Source organism: Canis aureus, chromosome 9 (assembly GCF_053574225.1).
Source record: "Canis aureus isolate CA01 chromosome 9, VMU_Caureus_v.1.0, whole genome shotgun sequence".
Lineage (NCBI taxonomy): Eukaryota > Metazoa > Chordata > Mammalia > Carnivora > Canidae > Canis > Canis aureus.
In genome coordinates this window covers 33,914,337-33,927,057 of record NC_135619.1, presented here as the reverse complement: position 1 = coordinate 33,927,057, position 12,721 = coordinate 33,914,337, and the positions used below count along the sequence as shown (strand labels likewise).

The 12,721-nt window shown below is 43.1% G+C and overlaps 1 protein-coding gene and 1 pseudogene across 2 annotated transcripts in view; both read right to left on the bottom strand.

Annotated features, from left to right (window-relative positions):
• Positions 1–12,721, bottom strand: part of SAMD4A (sterile alpha motif domain containing 4A) — a 215,390-nt gene that overhangs the window by 124,709 nt on the left and 77,960 nt on the right. The gene's annotated exons all lie outside the window — the stretch shown is intronic.
• Positions 4,166–4,772, bottom strand: LOC144320094 (large ribosomal subunit protein uL23 pseudogene; annotated as a pseudogene).

Here is a 12,721-nt window from a genome sequence, read left to right as displayed (position 1 = left end):
AAGACAACGGTGTAGGCTTCATAGAAACATGTCTCCTTTTCACACTCATATATCATGTGTTCACATAACATTTCGTTACATGTCTTAAATGGAAAAAGTACAACTGGCGTAAACAGGTTTGGGAACAAACAAGTCTCAGTTGTCTTCCAATTGCCTTGATGGGGAAGTGGGAGGGGCCCTCAGAGAGCAGCTGCCTCACCCGGCATCTGGAGTGCCTGCCCGGCGGCTGGGGGCACAGCCTGGCTGGAGGCAGACCCACTGAGCTTCTCTGACTCTCAGCTGAGGCTCAACCAAAGAAACAGCTAATGATCTAGTCCCATGCTGGAGGGGAAAAAACTGACCAGGTCAGCCCTAGGGAGAAACTGTAGGATGGTCTCTAACCTGATGCCTTTCTAAGGCTTGAAGGGTCACTCTGCTCAATTTTTATCTTACATGCTATTGGATAAACTTCCTCATAACATGCAATAACACTGCTGTAAACAGAACAAAAATAAAAAGCAGTCATGCTTTGGGCCAGAGAAAAACTAAGAGGTAGAATATATGTTATATAAATATATACTACATAAGTATGTAGAAGTAGGGCAGCCCGGTGGCCCAGCGGTTTGGCACCGCCTTCAGCCCAGGGTGTGATCCTGGAGACCCGGAGTCGAGTCCCACATCAGGCTCCCTGCATGGAGCCTGCTTCTCCCTCTGCCCGTGTCTCTGACTCTCTCTCTGTGCCGGTCATGAATAAATAAATAAAATCTTTAAAAAAAAAAAAAGTATGTATATAAGTAAATGATATAAAAGTATATATACTTTTTTTTGTATATTACTTTAAAACATATATTATAGGGGTGCCTGGGTGGCTCAGTTGGTTAAGAACCTGCCTTCAGCTCAGGTCATGATTCTCGGGTCCTGCGATGGAGCCCCACATCGGGCTCTCTGCTCATTGGGAGCCTGCTTCTCCCTCTCCCTCTCCCTCTCCCTCTGCCTGCTACTCCCCTGGCTTATACTCTGGCAAATAAATAAATAAAATCTTAAGATAAAAACCTCTCTTTAAAAAAAAAAAACATATATAGGGGCAGCCCCAGTGGCCCAGCAGTTTAGCGCCACCTTCGACCCAGGGCCTGATCCTGGAGACCTGGGATCAGGTCCCACGTCGGGCTTCCTGCACGGAGCCTGCTTCTCCCTCTGCCTGTGTCCCCCCCGCCCTCTCTCTCTCTGTGTCTGTCATGAATAAATAAATAAAATATTTAAAAGAAACATATGTACATATTGGGCAGCCCGGGTGGCTCAGCGGTTTAAAGCTGCCTTCAGCCCAGGGCATGATCCTGGAGACCCAGGATCGAGTCCCATGTCAGGCTTCCTGCATGGAACCTGCTTCTCCCTCTGCCCGTGTCTCTGCCTCTCTCTCTCTCTCTCCCTCTCTCTCTCTCTCTCTCCCTCCCTGTGTCTCTCATGAATAAATAAATTAAATATTAAAAAACCATATATAAAGCTATATTTTATATTTAGATCCATATATAACATTATATAAAATCTTTATCACATAATAAATTTATATTATTTTACATTTACATTATATATAAAGTATATTTTTATATTATATATATTCTGCCTTTTAATTACATCTATTCTGCCTTTCAGTTATATATATATATATATATATATATGTGCAGATGTCTATAAGAGTATATAGACATGTCTACGGCGTGTGTGTTTGTGTGTGTGTGAACATTTATCTGATGGTGCTTCATGAGGTGTGGAGGTTCACACTGTATCTTAAAATAGTTTGACTGAAATCTTTAATCCCTAAAATTCCAGCTGGATTGAGAAATCGTCTTAGTTGTCTTGGTTCATTACTTTGGACTACAGGCCATCATTTTACTCATCATTGCTGCTATACAGGGTTTGGATAAACATATTGTGGATGAAAAGGATCTGAAGCTGGATCCAGTCTCAGTGTCAAGGAGTGCCAGCCCATAATCATCCATACTGGCCAATTCTGCTTCGTTGCTACTTTGCAACACTTGCAGCTGTGAGGGATGGTGTATTTAAAGGGCCTTTCTTTAGGTCCTGCATTTTATTTATTTATGATTGATTATTTACGTTCTACTTCCACAAAGGATTCAAGGGCAGCTGACTTCTTCAGTTAAACCCATTCTTTATCAGTTCATCCACTTCTTCATCCTGCTACATCCAACTTCAATGGAGTAGTTTCCTCAGTGTGATCAATTAACTCGGACCCCTGTGGCCTGGGCCCTCCACTGAGCAACAAAGGCAGTCCATTTGCAGAGTCTTTGACCTTTGGATTACTGCCCCAGCAGTACAGGAAATTCTGGCAGCCCTTCCCAGGGCATCCCCTTTGGTGTCAAGACCTCTCAGGGGTCGCGTGGAGTGTGGAGACCAACAAGGCCGTCAGCAGCTCCACACGTCAGCGTGGAGGTAGCTGAAGAGTGACTTTGAGGACCTTGCCTGGTGATGACGTAGGCCATCAATAAGTGTCCCATCTTGTAGGGGTCTCCATCCACACGTTCAATAACCATGCACCCTTTTGTGAGAAGCACGAGAAAGAGCTAAGCTTCTATCTCAGCTACAATGGATCTCCACTCCTCCATCTTTACCCCGTCAAGTCTCTAACTAAATGGAGCAAAGTATCTACAGGTGTTATTTCAATTTCCATGCTCTTTTTGAGCTGGAGAAATCACCTAACTTCACTATGCTTGGTTTTTGTATCTACATCTTGGTGATGAAAGCACTGGTCCCTGGCATGTTGAAAGAACCTCAGGGCAAGAACCACCACATGTGGCTGTGGCAAAAGCCCCTGAGTGTTGCTGTGCCTGAGAGCCACTTCTACCTGACGACCTTCTCAAACACCCAATCCCTTGCTCTTGGCTTGTCTTTGTAAGAATGGCAGCTGCTGATCTCAATGCCTACTACTTTTCCCAGATAGTGAGAAAAGCACTGCATTCAATCATTTACTCTTGTTAGCTAGCCTGCACTCCCAGTAATTCTGCTCTCTGAGAAGATGAATAGCATTGGGCACCCAGTTGCCAATGTAAGGTCTGTCCTCAGACAGAACAAAGATGCCTCACACCATCTAAATATAATTTTTCCATTAGTGGGGACAGCTTTGCATGCACCATACACTCTCCCACCAACTTTTCCCCAACCAATAGCAGACATGTGAAAACAGTTGGTAGAATCTTTGGGAACGACCTGTGGCCGTGGAATAGTATGATGCTAATTTGCATGCACCAGGAATGAATCTATGACCTACACTAATAGATTCACTAATAGATTCACTAGCTAGCCTGTTAGCTAGCTAGCAGGCTAGCTAACAAGAGTAAATGATTGAATGCAGTGCTTTTTTCACTATCTGGGAAAAGTAGTAGGCATTGAGATCAGCAGCTGCCATTCTTACAAAGACAAGCCTACACTAATAGATTCACTAAGGATTGAGGTTAGTGAATAGATAATCCAAATGCTGGCCTTGATTTGAGTAGAAGCTATCTTCACAGAATAGGAAACTCTGGGCTAGATTCCCCAAGGTTCTACGTCAGTGGTCCGCTTTTATCTACTAATCAGCGCTTTGTCCTAACCACTGACTAGCCAATTACAGACTTAAAATATGAATAGATACACCAGGGGCAAGGCTTTGAACTCATCAGGAATAAAATGACAACAAAGAAATCTCTAGACTCTATTTTATGTATCTGAAGTATAGTTATGAAAAATTTTTATTCTATATTAGTTTAGTCTCATAAGAGAAGTAAATGTAGGTCCTTGTCCTGGGTATAAAAATGCATACAGACCAGAAGAGAATTACACTTCACTATCTATAAAGCACTTCTAAATGCTACCCTTGTGTGGTATGATTACAAGCTTGACAGATGAAGAAACTGAGGCTCAGAAAAAAAAAAAAAGTGATTAGCCTGGGGTCTAGAATCCTGGTGTTTGACTCAGAGTTGGTTGTGCCTCTTGCTTTTTCATGTTCCCACCATTCAGGAGATAAGGGCTTGCTGATCAAGTCCAAGAGGGAAAAGACCCTTCAGAGGACAAAGAAGAGATTATAAATAGTGTATTATTAGTTGGCTTTACTTGGGCTTTCAATGTCTGCCCATAGAAATGCATATTTTATTTATTTATTTTATGGTGAAAAATTTTATATTTAGATTTATAGCCTGGGATCATCAGTTTAGATGATCCCAATTTTGTCGGCAACATCCAAAGCATCATATTCAGGAGCCAGTTGAACATATGCTTTCTTCTCTCCATCAGGCCTGATCAAGGTAGTGATCTTGGCCACATCAGTGTCATAGAGCTTCTTCACAGCCTGTTTGATCTTGTGCTTATTGGCCTTGACATCCACAATGAACACCAGTGTGTTGTTGTCTTCTATTTTCTTCATGGCTGACTCAGTAGTCAGGGGGAATTTGATGATGGCGTAGTGATCAAGCTTGTTTCTCCTGAGGGTACTCTTTCGAGGATATTTGGGCTGCCTTCAGAGATGCAGGGTCTTGGGTTGCCAGAATGTAGGTGACGTATGGATCTTTTTTTTGTGACTGTGCACGCCTTTCAGCACCGCTTTCTTAGCTTTCAAAGCCTTTGCTTTGGCTTCGGCTTTGGGAGGGGCAGGGGCTTCCTTCTTCACCTTCGGTGCCATCTTCGTGAAAGGGCAGAAATGCATATTTTAATAGGCAAACAATTCTGTAGCTAAAAGGACTGGACATGTATGCTTGGATTTCAAGTTTGATATGAGCCATTCAAAGTCACTGGTGAAAAATGATGCATGTATCTCACCTTATAAAATGGTTCACTGTATAAATGTGGTTCAAAAGGTATGCTGTTAAAAGACATCATGAGATTCTAACTTAAAAAAAAAAAACTTTTGAAAAAAAAAAAACTCTTAAGTTGGGGTGCCCGGGTGGCTCAGTCAGGTAAGCCTTAGCCTTTGGCTAAGGTCATGATCCTGGGGTCCTGGGATTGAGCCCTGCATCGGGCTCCCTGCTTAGTGGGAGCCTGCTTCTACCTTGTCCTCTGCCTTTCTCTCTCTTTCTCAAATAAATAAATAAAATCCTTTTTTTAAAAAAAATCCTGTTAAATTTATGTTTTATCCAGTCATTCATTCCATCCAGAGCACACTGAGTGTCTAAGTTAGCCAAACTGGACAATGAATTGCAGTGAATGGCATATTCTCTCCATCATTGGCAGATCAAGATGTCCCCTCACTTTGCTGAGCTGCTGTCCTCCTGGGCAGTGCTGCTGCTGTCCTGGAGAATTACAGCCCCCCTGGGCTCCTGCTCCCACAAACTCTCTAGGAACACTCCTCAGCAGTAGAAGGAATTTTCTCCTGTTCTTTGCAAATAGAAGACACTTGTGGCAAAATTTGTGCTGGGGCAAATGTCCTAAGAGAGAAGTAGATGCCAGTGTGACGAGTGCCTGGGCATATGTCCGCAGTCTATCACTTTCCAGAACAAGTTATCCAGTTTCTCAGAGGCCTCTTAGTTCCCTCCATTAATTACGAAGAAAATAAAAATAATATCTACATCCAATGTTCCTACAAGGATAAAAGGAGGTAAGGTGATTTGAAAACAATATGGCACCATCCAAAAAAGAGTTTAGGTATCATTGAATCCTGGCAAATTAGACTGGCCAAGACCCTGAGACCAGGGGAGAGAGACTAACAAAGAACTCTATAGTAGGCCTGGCTCACTTCTCTACTTCCTCTTCCCAGCCCCAACCACACCCCCAGTGATGACACTCGGCCACCTAAACTGTCCCAATGTGTAACAACATATTCTGACATTCCCAAAAGCTTGTTTGACATCCTACTCTGGGTGGGTAGCCGTCTGGCTCTCCTATAGTCAACGCCCCACCAAAAGTCTCTTCCTCATCTAGCCATTTGTGATGACCTATCCAGGCCATTTGTGATATTTCCATAGTGGTATCCAGTTGACCGCCAAGTGGGGTTGATTCCCTTAGTATTCCCCCTAAGCCACACTACCCTTTTTTCATTGTAATGTCCTTACTTTTCACTCTTGGTTTCCACTCTCACATCTTCTAAGATTACACTCATTAGAAGAGTAGTCAGATTGAGGAATTAGGTACACCCCCTGGCTGGTTACGTTTTACACTCTGTGCAGGAGGCAGAGAACGAACAAAGTTGGGGCCAGACCGGCTTAGAAGAGGATGACACTGGGCAAGTCACTTGGCTTCTTTGAGGCCCCATTTATGCACCTGTTAATTATGGCTGTCTTGTTCACAGGCTGCTTGTGAGGGCCTGATGTTATAAGTGAGGAATCAGGCAAGGAAATAAATGAAACTGGGGAACTAAGCATCCAAGTGTCATACAAGGTGCTGAGGTTGTCTCAAGCATAGTCCCAGATAGTGACGCAGCACAGGTAGTTTCCAAAGGAAATTTTCAGAGTCCAAAGTCAGCCAGCACTCTGACAGTTGGGCTCTGTGACTATGTCTGTCTGTCTGTTTGTTTTCAGGTACTATATTCTATCTCATGACCACTAGCTTCCATCCACCCATCTTTCCCTAAAGCACCAAGTAGAACATCCCCAGGAAATATCTGCTGAAAAATGAGAACAGGGAGAGAGATTCATCAGTTGATTATTCGTGGTCCAGATAAAGGAAGGGCCATAAAAGAACCAAATGCCACCACCAAAAACTCCTCCGCACAAAAAATTTTGTTAATAGTCCTGATAAGAATGGATACCACCAGGGAGGATGGCAGATTTCTCAGGAACTGTGAGACTGAGTTCCTGACCATGATGCATCTCAAATGCCTCACAGGCCCATTGAGACACTGATCCCTCAACCTCAAGCAGCCCAGCACAGCCCAAAGTAGCTGGGTGACTCTAGTGTGCTAAACAAATGTTAGTATCCTCCACGTTCCTGGTCATGTAAGGGACCCCAAAACAGCTATAGCAATGTGGAATTGCAATCCTAAATATCCCCTTTATAATACAAAGAGCCAGAGATAAATTGGATGCTTAGTTCCCCAGTTTCATTTATTTCCTTGCCTGATTCCTCACTTATAACATCAGGCCCTCACAAGCAGCCTGTGAACAAGACAGCCATAATTAACAGGTGCATAAATGGGGCCTCAAAGAAGCCAAGTGACTTGCCCAGTGTCATCCTCTTCTAAGCCGGTCTGGCCCCAACTTTGTTCGTTCTCTGCCTCCTGCACAGAGTGTAAAACGTAGCCAGCCAGGGGGTGTACCTAATTCCTCAATCTGACTACTCTTCTAATGAGTGTAATCTTAGAAGATGTGAGAGTGGAAACCAAGAGTGAAAAGTAAGGACATTACAATGAAAAAAGGGTAGTGTGGCTTAGGGGGAATGTTAAGGGAATCAACCTCACTTGGAGGTCAACTGGATACCACTATGGAAATATCACAAATGGCCTGGATAGGTCATCACAAATGGCTAGATGAGGAAGAGACTTTTGGTGGGGCGTTGACTATAGGAGAGCCAGACGGCTACCCACCCAGAGTAGGATGTCAAACAAACTTTTGGGAATGTCAGAATGGAAACTACCTAGATGGAATTTGGCAGTCATTTGCCTTGAGAAGGAGGCTGAAACACAGGCTGGTGGAGGCCTTGCAGGAGATTACAGCCCAGATCTGTAACGTGAGGGTATCACTGAGCTTCCATGGGGAGGTCTGGGAGCTCTGTGGCTCCAGGCTAACATTTATAATTCATTGGAGAGCTAAATAATTACACCTTCCCTTTAAGCTCCTCTTATATCTACTTCATGTGATTCAGTTGAAGAATATTCTTGACCTCAAGGTCCTGGAACCTAAAGTTGAACTGGCTGTCAAAGGAATCTCCACTCTGCTGGGATGAGTGGGATCTCCCTACTGTGCAATCTTTAGACCATCCAGATCTACAGAATTACAAAGTAGAACCCAAAGAGGACATTCTTACCTCCAAGAGATAGGCAGAAAGGAGCCTGGCTCTGCACTGGCTGATTTCAACAATCCTCATACAAAGTTTCCTGAAATTGTCACTTACTTTGCAAGACTGACTGTCCTCCTGGTGCAACTGGACCCCCAAAGTGGCCAGACAGTGCCTATGCCCTAGCAGAGGACCCAGCACAACTTTGACGGCAAGGTTGCAACACTCTCAGCAAAAAAACCTTGACTCCAAAGCTAGAAATAGTGCTTCCAGCTGACCTCTCTCCCCTTCCCCTCCCCAAACCTGGCATCTCCCTGAACCCTTGACTGGCAGTGAACGAGCAAGACCAGCAACCCAATCACACAGTTCATTCTAGCTGCTTTGGAAAGTGAGAGAGGAGTCAAAGAGGAAAGCTGTATTTACACGGACAGGAGTGCAAGACGCAGCGAGGAAAAGTCTTTCTACAAAAACATCATGAGAGGGTGACTTACCGAAGCAAAATTGTAGCTAATTATCAGTTTCAGTTTCTCATTATACTACAGATAGGTGGTGGGTGGACTAATCTGTTTCAGAGGCCAATGTACCTGCACTATTTTATAGAAAAATATTTTAATGGCCCATATGTGTCACTGTAAGTTTAGTGAGGAACCTGAAAACTGGTCGTACTACAGGTATTAGTTGTGTATATAGAGTATGTGGCACATACTATGTGGGCATTCCTATAAAAGGCACCCTAAATACTCATCAATCTGTCATTGACTTCCACTGGAAAACAGATGTTAAGTTTCTTCAGGGAATGGAGAAATGGCAAAAAAAAAAAAAAAAAAAAAAAAAAATTCACATTAAAAAACCCTAACCCTTGACCGGTAGGCTTGGCAAAATGGGAGAAGGCACATAAAAAGCTACCCCCAGAATCAGCTTCACTATAATCCTTGCTACTTATTTTAGAGGAGATCTGTGCAAGTAGCTCAGCATCTCCTAGTCTCTTAGCAGAGAAGTTCGTGCTTGATTCATCATGAGTTGGGGGGTTGCTTCTCCAGAAGGAAAAGCCAGGAAGGGGTGACCTAGGGAAGACCCACTGGAAAGGATCCACCACAACCAAGAACAGAAGCTTCTCCAAACAAGCATCCTGGGAAGAAAGGCCTTTGACAATTTCCAACTCAACACAAAATAGCCAACCCAAAATGCGATCAATGAAAAACAGTCTTGAGAGAGTGCTGTGATATGAAAATCTACTGAAACAATGAAGGGTAAAAACAGAAACCAAAGATTATTGGAGAGCTGAATTCTATACGAAGGGAAGTTACAGATAAGAATCTAACCCTTAAGAATCTATAATCCTGCCCATATGATTTTTATTCATTTTTCCATGTCCACCACAAAACTAGCACCCTCAATAATATAAATGATAAATATTTGTTGATCATTTATATTATATGCCAAGCACTCTAAGCACTTTAGATATCTCAACTCCTTTCCTTATCAAAACAAACCTATGTGGCAAATTCTATAATAATTATCCTCATTTTACAGAAGATAACATTAAAGTACAAAGAGGTCAGGGGCACCTGGGTGGCTCAATCAATTGGGTGGCCGGCTCTTGATTTCAGCTCAAGTCATAATCTTGGGGTCCTGGGATCGAGCCCATGTCAGGGCCCATGCTCAGCGGGGAGTTTGCTTGAGGATTTTTTCTCTCCCTCTCCATTTCCTCCTCTCTGTTCACATGCACTTGCATGTACTCTCTCAAACAAATAAATAAATCTTAAAAAGAAAAGGCACAAATAGGTCAAATAAATTGCCTAATGTCACACACCTAGTAGACAATGCCTGGACTCACACCTGGCCATTGACTCCAGAGTCTCTGCTCCTTTTGTTTTTTTTTTTTAATTAGTCTTGTTTACTGTTGTTTTTTTTTTTTTTTTTAAGATTTTATTTATTTATTCATGAGAAACACGGAGATAGAGGCAGAGACAGGCAGAGGGAGAAGCAGGCTCCCTGCAAGGAGCCTGATGTGGGACTCGATTCCGGAACTGCAGGATCACGCCCTGAGCTGAAGGCAGACACTCAACCGCTGAGCCACCCAGGTGTCCCCAGAGCCTCTGCTTTTAACCATTATACTTTACTGTCTTTCAATGAAGAGGAACATCCAAAGGAAAGAGAGAAAACAGAGCCAGTGAAATAAAATGGGTTATGTCATACGCTTGCTGGAATACACTCAGTGAATCAATTCCCATTGCTTTGATTCTACATTTTCCAAGGAAAGTGAACACCATGATGGTCACCACAGCATCCGCCCTCCCCCTCCCCTACTGTGGGGAGGACATGGGATTCAGGCAGACCAATCTATTGGTGTAGTCCCTGAAAAAGCGTATCTTCTATTTGCAAAACAATGAACTACATTTTTACGTATGGATTAGCCTCCTGTGAACTCAGAAAATACAAGTCTGTCCTGACCATCCACAAGGTAACTGATGAAATCACGTGAAAGATCTATAAAGCTGAAGATCAGAGCCTAGTCTACAACGAAAACAAGCCAAAAGAGCAGTGTCCCTCGAAGTCCAAACTGAAATAGTCATCTAGTGTAATTTGCTTCTCTAAGAAAGAATAAAAACAAACATCATTTACTGAGCACAAACTATGTATGTGCCAGACACTGATGGGCTGCTCTCTGTGCTGTGTTCTTCGTGCATTCTTCTGTATTCTCCCTGGAGAGAGGGGCCGGGGCTTACCAACCCCAGAGTGAAGGCTGTGGTTTCCATGTATCACAGACCATCGCTGCTTCTGGGACAAAATTTATGCTGGCCTGTGGCTAAGTAGGACCAATCTGGACAATAGGGGTTTTTCCAGAAGCTACAGAGGGCTGTCCTTTATTCTGAGATTATATTCTTCCTATGTGTTAGAATAACTTTTCTTTTTTGAAAAGATTGTAACATTATATGACAATTTTGCTCTTGCTGTTTCTAACATCCTGACTTCTCAAGATAAACGCTAACAACCCTATGTTAAGCCTCTTCAATTGAAAAAAAAAAAATTGTTAGATCACAAAATTCCAAAACGTGGGGTCACTGGCCCAGGGGGCTGAGAGCCTAGACTTTGTCCAACCTCAACCACAGGGGGATTTCAGAAACAAAGAGACAATACCAGTGGCTGAAAAGTACCCTATGTTGCCAATGTCTTCCTTGCTAAGCTCCTATCTGACCTCTAGTTACTCCCTTAGTCCTCAATGGCTGCTACCAGTAGGAATTCCCTATCCTTCCTGGCCAAGCTGACATGCTGGGCAGAGTTCAGGACACAGCTTTAAATGTGGTTTCCTGATTAACAGAGAGACTCCAGGCAGGCAGGAAAGAGTTCAAGCTCGAATATTATATGTCATAGTCATCTACCGGTTCTTAGGAATGAATCCATCAACAGAAATGACCTGGAGCAAAATACCATTCCTGAGAAAATCCCTAACAACTCAGGGAGGGACTCCTGTTGCTGCACTCCACCTTTTGAGTCTTCTTTTCATGAGAAAGTGACACATTAAAAACTCAGTTCCCCCAAAATACATTTACACAGGAAGATACTTGAGAAGGCTGATGGTGATGGAGAGAAATGAGTGCTAAAAGGAACCACGCACCACATCTATATGGCTTTCTGGCTAAAGGGGATAAGAGAGAACCCTCAAACAGGAGACGAGGTCTTTGACTTGGCTCTGCCATTAAATTGCCCTTGAACCTTAGGAGAAATCATTCTCTGGCCTTCTCCTTCCTCAGTCACAAAAAGAAGATGTCTGGTCACTCTCACTCCTAACATTTCTCTGGTTCTACTCACTGTCTGGAGGAGAGAGCAAGGTACCTTCATGTATCAAGAAAGACACGGAGACATAATATGGAAAGGAAACGTGGAGCATTTCCAGGGGCACCTCCGGGGCAGGGGGTCTCTCCAGAGTGAGCTTCCAGCCAGAGAAGAGAAACAAAGTGGGCCTACATTGCTGAGAGCAAGAAAGAGAAGGTAAGAAAAAGAGCAGGAAGAAAAGAGGAGGGGAAGAATCAGAGAAAAGGCAGGACCTAAAATAAGTGTGATCCTATGAGCAGAGAGAGCTAAAAACAGAAATAGTGAAGAAGAGCAGAGAAAGAAGGGGAAGGAAGAACCAGACCTCTGCCTCTCATTTTGAATAGAAATAGAATTTCCTGGCTCTTTCACCATCCACTCACCAAAAACGTCACCAGATGTGAGGTCCCATGGCATCCTGCCAAATTAAATAGAGAAAAGCCTCACTCTTCCAGAGAGCAATATAGCACCATTTTCCATAATACAGCAAACACAGAGGCAGCCCATCTGTACGCAGCTACGACAGAAAGGAAAAAAAAAAAACAAACTCCACAAAAGGTCCATAACCTTTAAATAAAAAAAAAATAAAAAAATAAAAGATTCTGGGCTAAGGCATCCAGAAATAGAACATTTTGATTACAAAATAAAAACTAGGTCAATAAGATAATGGACGTGATTTAAATGAAAATCACAGTATTTGTAATGCGCTAAAAATGGTATCAATATTACTGCAGAGAAGGAATATAATTAAATGTATTTTTAAACAGCAGCTCCCCGCCCCAGCACTACAAATCCCAGCCCCGCCACCACTACTCCTCCACCTCATCGGAGAGGAATGTACTGGCGTGCCACAAGTTGGTCTGAAGAATGCAGAGTTTCCGTACTACTTTAGAAGATCCCCAATGACACTGGTTAGCTACATTCTTTCACTTTTAGATCACTGTTATTCATTTATAAAGCAAAGAAATGGAAAGGTTCGAGATCTGACCACTTAAGTTCTTTTATGATTTCTACT